The sequence below is a fragment of the Eschrichtius robustus genome, chromosome 8 (genome assembly GCF_028021215.1).
Source record: "Eschrichtius robustus isolate mEscRob2 chromosome 8, mEscRob2.pri, whole genome shotgun sequence".
NCBI classification, from domain to species: Eukaryota; Metazoa; Chordata; class Mammalia; order Artiodactyla; family Eschrichtiidae; genus Eschrichtius; species Eschrichtius robustus.
This window is the reverse complement of record NC_090831.1, coordinates 110,186,353-110,200,436: the sequence shown is the minus strand read 5'-3', so window position 1 is coordinate 110,200,436 and position 14,084 is coordinate 110,186,353. Positions and strand designations below refer to the sequence as shown.

Below are 14,084 nucleotides of genomic sequence, written 5' to 3'. Positions count from 1 at the left end.
AAGATCAACACGGAGACACAGGCATCTTGCCTGAAGGGAATTGTTTGCTTGCTCCCATCCCCCTTGCTTTTGGTTTCATTGTATTTGAAACCTCTGGGGTGAGCAGCCTAGCTTGTTTCTCTCCTTCCTGGCAACCACCAGATGTTAGCCTGGGAAGTCTCCAGCAAAGGTGAGTAAAGTGTTTGTTTTTTTGTTTTTTTTGGCCATACCACGCGACATGTGGGATCTTAGTTCCCCAAGTAGGGATTGAACCCGCACCCCTGCATTAGAAGCGCGGAGTCTTAACCACTGGACCGCCAGGGAAGTCCCAAAGGCGAGTAAGGTTTGATCAGTCGCTTTCTGGGCTTCAGAAAGGGGAGCCATTTTTTATAAGAAAGGAAATAATTTTTTCAAAGAAAATATATTTTAAAAATAGATTACATAAACATGTTTAAAAATGATTATTAGTAGAAGAAAATTTAAGAGGCACCCATAAATCTACCATTCTCACGTAACCACGGTTTACACCGGGGTGTTTCCCTCTAGACAGTTTTTATTCCTGGGTCTGTTACCTATTGAGGACTTTGAATAGTGCTGTACATAGGGTTTAGCATCGTGAACATTTTCTTTATATCACCGAAATGTAGTTTTTAATGGCTGAACAATAGTGTTTTCTGCATGCAACATGATTGATTTAACAACTTCCCATTGTTAAATAAAAGTGCAGCCGTTCTGGGTGAAGCCTGGGGTCCTGACTACTCAACCCTCACTTTAGCCTTCCTAGAAACCCTCATGTCACTTCTCTGACTTCTCAGAAGCTTTAGTGCTCATTGGAATATGGCTGGGAACTCATTGGAAAGATAAAATGTGACTATATAGTGGAGAACTTAGGATGCAAGACTCAGGGGGATGTCCCTAGTTCAGGCAGCTGGGGATCATTAACAATATAAGAAAAGAGTCGTTTCTCTCCTGTTCTTTCCCTTGGTCCTTTCTTTGAGAGGCTAACTTATGACCAGACGCCAATAGAGAAGATACAAGTAAGCCAATGTGTAATGAATCCATTTCTTCAGTGACTAATCCAGGATCCAGGCTGAATGGGTAGGCCGTGAAGCCAGAGCAGAGGTGATGGACTAAGAAAGGAAAGTCAAGGGACCGGTTGGCGCTATCACGAGGACACACACCTTGAGTGGAACTGAGGCCAAGAGATGTGGAAGGAAAGTCATTCGTTGTGAATGGGGGATAATTTCAGAATTAAAGATGTTAGGTGTTGAGTAATTCAATCATGACATCTGCTGTGCTCCCAAGTTTGAGGATTGTTTTGAGGAAGTTGAAAGCATATCAGGCCAGTGTGTTGAAGGGTCATTCCCACGTATTTTACAGCCTCCCAGTTCGAAGGCCAGGGATGGAGTGGAGAGTGTTAGCAGTGCTTATGGTGGAGGATGGTTGCGGAGTGAGCTTCTCGGTTTCTAGTGGGCAGAAGACTCCTTGGTTGGCATTCTTCTTTGTGCCCTTGCTTTTGCCTCTTATCTTTGAAGCATTTTTTTCTCTACTTTTCTCGGCCTAAATTTGAATATATTGTCTTGTTCTTTTAGTTCAGAGAGATAAGCAGATTGGGATTTTTCAAAAAACTCATTAAATGCACACACAGGCACATGAGATGGCATAAAAAAGGAGAGTTTTCACAAGAAATGTGAAAGTATAAAAAAATTTCTTAACTAACAGTAACTAGAATATTATGTAATGTAGTTGGGTTGGAGCAGTATGTCTTCAGCACATTTTTTCCTTGTACCTTATAAATCCTCTCTATTTCCTTGTCTGTTTTTTTGTTTTCAGGTTAAGCATAAGAAGCTGGCATTGTATATTCTGTTTTGTAGGTCTCTTCTTTACTGATTCTGGGGTTGTAGGGTATGGGTGGCAAATTACTGTACTCAGAACTCCTGAATATCAGCATCTATCATAATATTGGCTAAACAGAGCCCTCAAAGCATGTTGAGACTAAAAGTAGAATTTATGTAATAGTATTATAGCTGATTCAGAGGTTCCCGTCCTGGCTTGAGCATTCTCAGACATTTGATAGTCCATGGCCACAGCAACATGGCTGCCTACAGCAATGTAGGTACCTGGTGACTCCCAACTTATTTACCACATTACCCCCTTTATTGTTGTTGTTCATTATTGTAGAAGACATGCATATTCTTTGGGTAAAGATCAGAAAATAAATACAGAAATAATAAGATCAGTTAGATTACCGTTATCCAGAGATAATTACTGTTAAGATTCTGGTTTATTGTTTTATATTCCTTTTCATATTACTGAGTCTGTATAAAATATTTACATTAATATGTATATTTGTATTTCTCCAAACATAGATAATAGTATATATAGTTTTATATAACTCTTACAGTAACCTTCAGATTAAAAAAATTTAGACTATATGATAAAGGTCTTTCTATACCAGTAAGTATGTATTTGCATGATCACATTTAATGGTTGAATGTATTTCACTGAATTTTCCTCTAATTATTAACATAATACAGGGATATTATAGAAAATTTAGAAAATGTAAAAGTCACTAAGGAACCACCTCATATCCATTAGGATGGCTACTATTTAAAAAAAAAGAGGGCTTCCCTGGTGGCGCAGTGGTTGAGAATCTGCCTGCCAATGCAGGGGACACGGGTTCAAGCCCTGGTCTGGGAAGATCCCACATGCCACGGAGCAACTGGGCCCGTGAGCCACAATTACTGAGCCTGTGCGTCTGGAGCCTGTGCTCCGCAACAAGAGAGGCCGCGATGGTGAGAGGCCCGCGCACCGCGATGAAGAGTGGTCCCCACTTGCCGCAACTAGAGAAAGCCCTCGCACAGAAACGAAGACTCAACACAGTCATAAATAAATAAATAAATAAATAAATAAATACATACATACATACATAAATAAAAGAACGTGAATTTCTAAAAAAAAAAGAAAACAGACAATTAAAAGTATTGGCAAGGATGTTCTGGGAATGTAAAACGGTACAGCCACTTTGGAAAATAGTATGGTGGTTCCTCAAAAAAATTAAAACTAGAATCACCCTATGATTCAGCAATCCACTCTTCTGGGTTTTTATCCAAAAGAATTAAAAGCAGGACCTCAAAGAGATATTTGTACACCCTTGTCCATCGCAGCATTATTCATAATAGCCAAAAGGTAGAAGCAGTCCAAGTGTCCATCAACAGATGAATGTATAAAGAAAAACGTGTTATATACATACGGTGGAGTGTCATTCAGCCTTAAAAAGGAAGGAAATTCGAACACCTAATGCAACATAGATGAACCTTGGGGACATTATGCTAAGTGAAATAAGCCAGTCACAAAAAGATAAATACTGTATTACTCTCCTTATATGAGGCATCTAGAGTATTCAGATTCAGAGACGGAAGACAGCAGGGTGGTTGCAAGGGGCTGAGCAGAGGGAGGAATGGAGAGCTTTTTTGTCACTAGAAGTCCAATGTGCTATCCGTTGCACTGCAGAGCCACCTGGAGAGCTTTTTAATGGGTATGGAGTCTCAGTTTTGCAAGATGAGAAGAGTTCTGGAGATTGGTTGTGCACCAGTGTGAATGTACTTTACACTCTGGAACTTAACGCTTCTAAATGGTTACAATGGTAAATTTTATATCATGTGTATTTTACCATAATTAGACCTTAGAAAAAATTACTAAGGAAATAGCATTGTTGCACGTATAGTTAATGTTTAGGGAGCATTAAGTTCTTTCTGCTCCTCCGCCCCCACCTGCCACGTACACAGTCCAGGTTTCAGATTCTTCATCCCACCATCCAGTATAACATGTGCTGTGGAACATGACTTCAAGTCTGTGTTGTCTGTTAGTGCCTTGATCCCCAGCTGTGGGAGCGGGCATCCTCAGAACCCATGACTCTTGTGAGTGTCACCCTAAGAATTGTTCTGCTGTGAGTGCTGGACCCCCATGGCTGCCATTCTTAACCCTAATATGTGGGACTCTTATTTTTTTTTTAATTAATTAATTAATTTATTTATTTTTGGCTGTGTTGGGTCTTCGTTTCTGTGCGAGGGCTTTCTCTAGTTGCGGTGAGTGGGGGCCACTCTTCATCGCGGTGCGTGGTCCTCTCACTATTGCGGCCTCTCTTGTTGCAGAGCACAGGCTCCAGACGTGCAGGCTCAGTAGTTGTGGCTCACGGGCCCAGTTGCTCCGTGGCATGTGGGATCTTCCCAGACCAGGGCTTGAACCCGTGTCCCCTGCATTGGCAGGCAGATTCTCAACCACTGTGCCACCAGGGAAGCCCTGTGGGACTCTTTTGAGTGATGGCCAAACATTGATTTGTTCCTCTTTATTTAGTACCCAAATATTGCAGCCAACAAGAAAGTAAAGGCTGGATTTCACACATTTGAAGGAATTGGAAAGCTGTCTTTCAGTAGAACTAGGGGGAAAAAGAACCCAAAACTGATGTAATGTTAGTGCTGTGAGATAAAACTTCTCCTCCCCCTTCCCATCCTCCGCCCACGAACAGTTGACATTTAGATTGCTGTCTCCTTAGATGTGAGTCCAGGCTTTTTTCCCCCACGGTTGTTGTAGCAGCTAGCTTTATGGAAGCTCTTTGAAGGGCAAAGTCATGATGGCCCTGTTGCTGAAGTTTTAAAATAGGATCAGATGAAAAGTTGGCACTTGGAAGTATTGCGTTAGCTGGAGAAGCCGTTGAGTCCTGCTCTTGATTCAAGAAGCGTATACCAGTCCCTCACTGTACCTCTCACTGACTGGTACCAGTATTTTCATCAGCTCTTTCTACCCAGAGGTTTTGGAGAGGCAGTTTACTGATAACTGTATCCACATGAAAATGTTAACTAAAATTCACACGAAAGGATTGCGGCTTAGGAGCAGGAAAGCAACTCTGTAAAGAATGAAGACTAATTAAAAGGACAGAGCCAGGAAACCTGTAAAGTTAATGTGACTTGACATTTGTGTATCTTTGAGATCTCCTACATCTAAATCTAATATTTGCTGTGTCACTAGATTTTTTTTAAAATTAAAGAGTAAGGGGTTGTGTTTATTTGACTTCGCGGTTATATTTGATTTCTTTTTAAAATGTCAATTAAAATTTTGATTCACTCTTTCTGTCTTATTAAACAATGCTGGTTTAACATTAGTCATTTCTTGTTATAACCACAGAACTGTGTAGTATTTTTTTCTTTTTTAAGCTAAACTTTAAGCCACAATTTACTTACTTAAGGAAATATTTACTTAAATATTCTGGAGCTTATAAAACTAAATGTGAAATAGTTCCCTTCACTTTTTGGACCGATATTTTATTGAGTGCTTACTGTATGAAAAACACGGTGCAGGATACTAAGGATGCATAAACGAAAAAGACAAAATCTGTAAGGAATTAGTGCAATGTGGGAGACAGATACACGAAAAATAATGTTGAGAAGTGCTAAGTCTGGTACTTCCCTGGAGGTCGAGTGGTTAAGACTTCGCCTTCTAATGTGGGGGGGTGTGGCTTCAAGCCAGGCCAAAAAACAAAACATAAAACGGAAGCAATATTGTAACAAATTCAATAAAGACTTTAAAAATGGTCCACATTAAAAAAAAAGGATCTTTTTTTTTAAAGTGCTAAGCCTGTGATAGAGCCATGCTACTTATATCCTTGTGAGAATCCTCACTTAAGTGAAAGCAGGGATTTACTTTCATTTAACCCATTGCTGTCTGCATTCGTTCATTCACACATTTGAGAGCTTAATGTATACCAGTGCCTGGCAAAGAGTAAAGAGTCAATAAATGCTTGCTGATTTAATAAATGAAGAATTGAATTTACTACTCAGGTCGTAGAAATGGGAGGAGAGGAAGTGGGAAAGATGAGAAAAGATTTCCTAGGGAAGTGGTGCCCGAGTGGAATCTTGAAATATGAGTAGGAATTGCCTGTATGGTTGAGGAGTAGGGATGGTCCAACCTACAGTATTGCAGGGAAAAGCATGGAAGCCTGGGGACACTGGGATACGACAAGGAGTTGCTGAGTGGGAAGTACAGGGTAAGGAGTGTTGAGGGATGAGGCAGAAGAAGTTGGCAGGGCTGAGATCATGAGGAGCATGTATGCAACCCAAAGAACCATGGACTACATACACGCAAAGATTTGAAATGCAGTGGCAGATGCAGGCATTTTGATAGCTCTCTTTAGTGAAGTGTGAAGGATGGAATAGAAGAGGGAATGAATGGAAACAGAGATCATCCTCTTCTGTGTTCCCCTTCATCACAAATTTATAAAACACCTACTATGTGCTACGTGGTGTCAGTTGCTGGGGATGCAAAGATGAATTAGATTTGGTTGCTTTTCCTAAGTCTCCATCTCCAGTCAAGTATAGGGTGTGTGGGGAAGGTCATTCGTACCTTGGATTTTTTTTTTTTCTACTTAAGTTATAATTTTTGAATTTGTAATACCTCATAGTGTTTAGAAAAAATAACACAAAAAAATTAGGGTAATTGGATGCATAAATTCAGTTTTTGCAAATTTAAGCTGCTGTTTCACCAAAATGTCACTTTTCATCCCCAGTTTCCCTTTTGTCTGAAATGCTCCAGTGAAGCAGTCAAGAAGAAGAATTGATTAATTTTGTGCTGTATGCTTTTCAGTTCTGTGTTTTGTTTGTGCTTCAAACTGTGACAGTTGAAATTTCATGGTAAAGAGAAAAAGGTTTTGAATTTGGGGTCTGGAGGAAAATGACTAAATTAAAGGAAGTAGATAAGCATACCACTGCTGCCCAAGTATAAGTGAGGTTCTGCCCAAGGGCAAAGAATACACTTGGGGTTGTAATTTTGAAATGATCAACGTAGTTCATGCTCAAAAGTTCTGTGTTGAAGAAAGGTAAGGGTGATCACTTGGGGCTTTTAGTATCATTAAAATTAACCAGGTAAATGAAGTTGCAGTGTAGCACTGGTTATCCTGGGTTCTTTTCTTGGGCACTTAAAAATCCTTTTTAAAAATGTTTGCTATTTTGGACTTCCCTGGTGGTGCAGTGATTAAGAAACCACCTGCCAATGCAGGGGACATGGGTTCGAGCCCTGCTCCAGGAAGACCCCACATGCCGTGGAGCAACTAAACCCGTGCGCCACAACTACTGAGCCTGTGCTCTAGAGCCCACGTGCCACAACTCCTGAAGCCTGCATGCCTAGAGACCGTGCTCCGCAACAAGAGAAGCCACCGCAATTTGAAGCCTGTGCACCGCAACGAAGAGTAGCCCCCGCTCGCTGCAACTAGCGAAAGCCCGTGCACAGCAACGAAGACCCAATGCAGCCATTAAAAAAAAAAAAAAAAGTGCTATATTTTTGGGGTGCAATTTAGTAGTTCAGTTATAATCTCTATTAATACACTCCCTCTGGTTATATATGCCCTGGGCTGGTTTTCTTGCTATAGACACAAATCCCCAATTGTTCTGACATGCATGGCATATTAATTTGCTTTGAATGCCAAAAATGAAGTTAATGATTTTGAGCTTTCACTTTCGAGGACTATTTAAATATAGAACTTCTGCTTTATGTCAGAGATTTAAGCCATTTAGGCATAAGATATTTTCCTCGATGTTACTGGTGAGAATGGGACCTAGGATCCATCTGCAAGCGCATTCTTCCTGTCTCTTGCTCAGTTCCTATCTTACCAGGAGATGTAAAGGGCAGCGGCCCTCAAGACAGGTGGGAGCAGAGGCATGCAGCATCATTTTGCCTCCTGTGTAAATGTTTGGATTCAGCAGGCCATTATAGTTTCCAGGACAAAGCATCCGTATCCCATCTTCTCCCTTTATGTACTTTGTTATCTTGTGTGCTCTTTACCTCCTGTGCGTGTTAAAGCAGCATGACTGTTGTCAGCTGGAATGCATACAGCCCTGTGAAGATACTGTTAGTCAAATATTCCATGGAGTGGCAGGGCAGCTTCTGGTATGTTTGTTTGCCACAGTAGTAGAAAAAGAGAAACAAGTTTTGTCTCAGTATGCCAACCTCATCTTTACCTTAAGAGCCCAGAAAGAATAGGACTGCTGTTGCAGATTTCAGTATTGCTTGTATAACGAAATCTTAACCAGATGAATGTATTTCTCAAATGTATGTAGTCAGATCCCTTCCTCATCAAGATTTGCAGGAATACCTAGGATCTTAACATTACTAAATAGCCTGAGAGAAACCTGACGTCATGCTGAACAGATACTGAAGGGCCTGGAGGAGAGAATGGCTGAGCGTTCTTTTCAGAGTGGAGATTAAATCTCACTGTCGAGGTTGGTGAGTCTGTCCAGTGAACACAATGTAGAGGTGACTGCAATTTGCTGGTGTTGCTTTTTTTTGAAGGAACTATCTCAGTCTGTGTGACCTGTTGACAAAGTGGTTAGAGAAGAGTTGAGTATAATGCTGTTGACGTTCTTGCCAACAAGTAGTTGTATTTAAAGACAGCTGTGAAGAGCACCTCTGCTTAGAGTGTGCTGTCTATTGTCGTTCTGAATGCACTTTAAAAATTCATCAAGTTTCTTGCAAACTAGTTGGCTCAGGGCAACACCTGTTGAGTGGTGTCATATGTTGTATCCCTGCCATAAATAGCTTATTGACATCCCATCAGTTGGGTCATTATGGGTGTCAAGGTGAGGTATGGAGAGCATTGAATAAAAATCCATAGGTAGCTAAGGTACTAAAGGGCTGGTTATAATTCCATCTCTTTATAATGCCCTGGCATTTATTCTTAACTTATTTGCTTCACTGCCTGGTCTGCGATGAACTGTCATTTGGGCCTTGGAATATTACTGAACTGACATCATAATCTCATCTCCTACTGAAGAGGCTAAGAATTATGGCCCTCAGTGTTTGCTTTAACCTGTAACAGATTAAAAGTTTAACAGAAGCATAATGAAGTCTATCAATCCTTCCAAATCCCAAAGAAGAGTTTTGCACATTATGTTTTGAATGAGACTCTAAGGCAAACGTGCTCCTTTTTGTTCAACAGCAGTCTTTCCAGTTTGTCTCCCTGGCAAGTCTCAGAACTGTCAGTTTTTTGTTTTTAATTTTATTTATTTTTGGCTGTGTTGGGTCTTCGTTGCTGCGCGCGGGCTTTCTCCAGTTGTGGTGAGTGGGGGCTTTCCTTTGTGGCGGTGCACGGGCTTCTCATTGCAGTGGCTTCTCCCGTTGCAGAGCACGGGCTCTAGGCACGCGGGCTTCAGTAGTTGTGGCACACGGGCTCAGTAGTTGTGGCACATGAGCTTAGTTGCTCCACGGCATGTGGGATCTTCCTGGACCAGGGCTCGAACCTGTGTCCCCTGCATTGACGGGCAGATCCTCAACCACTGCACCACTGGGGAGGTCCCAGAACTGTCAGTTTTGATATAGCCTTGGAGAATTGCTTTCAGCCTGTGGTGCGTGGACCTCTAGTTTAGTGAATTCAGTAGTAAATTAAAGAGCAGTAATGTTTACTAGGTGACATACCATGTGCAGTGAGGTCTGCTTCATTTTTGTTTATTGGACATTAAATTCTTCACAATGCTGAAGAACATCCTTGAGCAGCTCTGTATTTATTTCTTTTAGGTATCCCTGCTTTTGTTGCTTAGATATGATTCCTAAATGGGATTGAGTTATGTTCTTTCTGTGTTTCTTGATGTTTTGAACTGTGCCCTGCTTTGGGGGGTGGGAGGGCTTATTGTCATGTAGCCTGGGGTTATTCCCTTCACCATAAAGACATTCAGCATTTTGTTCCAATGTGACTCTCTCCACGATTTTCTTTACTAACTATATTTTAAGGATGACTTCTTCTGAAAATACCAAGGGGCAGAATTACCAAATGAAGTAAGGCCTCCATTCTCCAGAGAGCAGGAATCTGTTTACAAACCTGCAGTATTTATTACATACCTCATTTAGCTCATTCATCATTTTAATAGAAAAATGAGTCATTTTAGATGATTCTGAAATAATGCGAGGTAAGCTACATAGCCCCAGGCAGAATATGATTTACTCAGCCACCAAGCTGTTTTCAAAAAAATAAAATGGAATGATCAGCACCAATAATTTATGATTACTTGTGGTAAACTTATCAGATGTCTTCATTGTCATAGAAATTTGTTGATGAGATTAAAAGTTGAGGAGTTTTCTAGCAAACTTCTCCCTGTTCGTCCATCTTTTACAAGTGGTTGCAAGGTTCTGTACTTAGCTGTGTGTTTAAATTTCCTCTGCCTGCTTAAAACAGTGACTGTAAATTTAATTCCAGATTTGTGTTGAATATTCTCTTGATAAGAAAGAACACCAATCAGTGTCACAGGGCCAGTTTTATTGGAGATTATTATAAACCTATTTGTATACATTTTCTGCTTAGACATTAAATGTTGATCCTTTTACAGTTTCCTTAGCCTGTCTGATCTCAGGAACACAGCTAGCTGATGGCCTGGAATCATAACTCCGAATTCGAAATGAGTCACAGAGTGTTTCTAGGTAGTGCCATAATGCTCATGGCCTATATTAATAACCAGCATCACAACAAAAACAGTTGGTACTTGTTTCTAGTATTCCTCCTTTAACTAAGAGCTTTCAAGTCCAGCAGCTTACTTGGTGTTAATAAATGTTTGATATGGGTAGGACATCTATTATTTCTCTTTCAAAAAGATTGTAAACCCAAAGTTTGCACAAAGATAGAGCCAGAGCTACAAATTGGATCCCTACTGCCTAGGTGATGTTATTTGGCACACAATTTAGCAAATTTAGTTATTATTATGTTTTTAGCCTGTGGTGGATTGGGCCCACTGTATTAGAAAGGGTGAGGGGCTTTTAGGCACAGGCACATGGACAAAGCAGAAATTACCACAGACATAAACAAAAACAGGCACCCAAAAATCACACATATGATGAGGATACACAGGACTACAAAACATCATAGCGTGATGGGCCTACTCACCATAGAGGCAGGCAGCCCTGGCCACTCTCATAGGCCTCGTGTGTTACTGCCTAGTGAAATAATGTATTCATAATCATAACACTGTCAGGGGCTAAGAATAACCTGTTTAAAAGCAAGGAATGTAGTAATACATATTAGAACTAAAGTTTCCATCTAAACTGTTGTGAATTGAAAAAGCTTTTGGCACTTAAGGTAAATTTCAGTATTCCAAAAAAATTCTCTCGTGTGAATCTCTACATTGCAAAGAATAATGAAGTGTTAACTGTATACTTTTATAAAGTCTATTTTGAGTGGACTTATTAAAACAAAGTTTGTTATGGTCTGTTCTATTTTGGGAGAGGTTGATAGAGATACAAAAGGACCTGGTTTATAGCAGTTATTCATTCCCTTGCCCTCAGAACACCGAAGTATAAAGGCAGAAACTTTCCTTTTTTCCTTTTTTTATGTGCAATGTTACTTTTTATTTCAATGTAGTCTTGTCTTGGCATGCTTTGTTTCCGAATACATCAGTTTTCATGTTTCTTTGGCTTTTTCTCAGGATTTATGAAGGGGGGAGGGTAGATTTTAGCTTTTTCAGGTAAGAGATGATTAGGTTATTTTCTGCTTTGGATAATAAAGATGCATTAGTCTGGCAGGATGCTTGTTGAGGGGAATAGAGATAGGCTTGCTGCAGTAGATTATAATTTTTTTAAAAATTAATTGATTAATTTGATTTTTGGTTGCGTTGGGTCTTCGTTGCTGCACGCTGGCTTTTTCTAGTTGCAGAGAGCAGGGGCTACTCTTCATTGCGGTGCACAGGCTTCTCATTGCAGTGGCTTCTCTAGTTGAGGAGCATGGGCTCTAGGCACCTGGGCTTCAGTAGTTGTGGCACGTGGGCTCAGTAGTTGTGGCTCGCGGGCTCGAGTGTAGGCTCAGTAGTTGTGGCGCACAGGCTTAGTTGCTCCGCGGCACCTGGGATCTTCCCGGACCAGCTTGAACCCGTGTCCCCTGAATTGGCAGGTGAATTCTTAACCACTGTGCCACCAGGGAAGTCCCTTGCTGCAGTAGATTATTTTTAAGAGTAAATGTAATATACGTTAACAATGTCTACTTCATTCATGCAGTGGATTCAGTCAGTTTTGTGGTTTGTGTTTTCATTGAACTTTGGGAAAATTCAGAGTGATGATATTCCACAGGTTTTTCTTGTAAAGTCTACGCACACGCATATGTGTGTGTGCACACATACACACGTTTTTCTGAATCATTGGAGCGTGGGTTGCAGACATCATGCCAATTAGCCCCCTTAGTATTTCTACCCGTTAAAAATTAGTGTGTTTCTTACATTACCAAGTACAGTTGTCAAAGTCAAGAAATTTAACATTGATGTAATATTTTAATTTTTAACCAAGATTCCAGTAATGTTCCTTATAGCAAATTTTCCTCCTGGAACAGGGTATATTCTAGGGTCATATATTGCATTTATGTAGCTGTCGTGTCTTAAAACATTTTAAACATGATTTGCAAACAGTAGGATCAAGACAGGTACTGTGTTAACCTCGATTAATGAATTCTTGCTGTCATTGCTAGAGTTTTAGAAAGATGAAAGAAGGATGGATGCAAAGAGGTGAAGAGTTTCATTCAGACATGTAGATTAATATTATATATTGTGGGTGAAGGAATAATTATTTTGGATATTTTCTTTATATGAACCAAAACTAAAACAACTTAAATGCTTTTGCCAACATCTGTGTAGATTCCATGTCTTTGAAATGTAGCAGGCATCCAAGTTGTATCATTAAAAATTATTAGAGAGTAAACTGTTTTACTATTTTTCTCCAGAGTTTTTTGAACAGTAATTTTATCTGAAATAGCCTTCCCTCCACACCTCCCCCGCCCCATGCGCCCAGGTACTACTCCATGTAATTTTAGGGAAATTGTTTTTCTTCTTTATGCCTTTTGTTTCCATTTGTTTAAAATGAGGACAAGGTTGTGACTGTACTTTTCTTTCAAGTCTGTTACCTCGATGAATACATATATAAATACAGGAGTTCTTAGAGAATGCAAAGTTCTATATACTTATAAATTGACTTTTCATAAAGTAATTTTGTTTTATGAATACGTTACCAATTCCAAGAGTCACATCTATTTTAATTTTCTTCAGTTATTAAAAACAGTCCATTTAAAAAAAGAAAAATAAAGTTGAAAGCCTGTGTTTCCTTGGTTAAATTGGATTTTTGTTATTGAAAACTTATTCTGATTAGTAGAAGTGATTTAATCATAGTCACAGTATAAATGCTGTTAGCAGTCACTGTATATTGAAAGGGTCAAAATGAGAGGGGTCCTTTTCTTGGATATAAGAAGATGGGATTTTTTGGCTAATATGTGTTTATTGGCTTAGAATGAAAACTCAGACCATTGTTAGGAAAATAAACTTAAATTGATATCATTTAACATATATATATATATATATATATATACAGTCAAATTAAGAGACACAGAAATTGATCTACTTTATAACTTTAAAAAATGACTGTTAAATGCCTTTCTGTGTTAAATTTCTGTGTTAAATGCCCTAAATTTCTGGGTTATAGTAAACCCTTTTGCTACCTCTAAGTTCAAAGATTCGTCTTTTCAAATGCTTACTTCATTTTCCACTTATTTCCCATTTGTTTCTTTAACTCATTAAAAATCATTTGTTAATTTTTAATATGACCATTGTATCTCTACCTTGCCCATTCCTGACATAATTTTTCTTCCTTTCCTAACATCAACCCCCGTGTTAAATTTGCGGCCCATGGACAGTGACATTTTTGGAATGTTCCTGTCATACATGGGGGTCGGGAGAATGTATTGGTGCTTCAAATTTTTTCTTTTAACTCCTAGAACAACTTAATATATTTTAAAGAAACTGGCTCCGTTCTAACCCTGAAGGCACCAAAAAGAACAAGTTCTAAACAACATCCTCCTGTAGAATGCAGCATATTTTCACCATGTATCTGCTCCATCTTGGAGATCACCATTTCCAAGGTGTATCTTTAGCTCTGCATATGCTCTGCGTGTATAACATTGCCTCCCCACTCTTCTCCTCCCTCCTCTGAGTTTTTATTTTTTCAGCGAGCCTTGGGAACATGTACACAGGCCTGTACAGTGACACAGCAAAAGCAGACTCTTGAAGTAGTCAGGTTTTGTCCTTGTAAATGACATGGGT

General features: G+C 39.7%; 1 protein-coding gene across 1 annotated transcript in view; it reads left to right on the top strand.

Moving 5' to 3' along the window:
- Nucleotides 1–14,084, top strand: part of CHCHD3 (coiled-coil-helix-coiled-coil-helix domain containing 3) — a 286,866-nt gene that overhangs the window by 109,603 nt on the left and 163,179 nt on the right. The gene's annotated exons all lie outside the window — the stretch shown is intronic.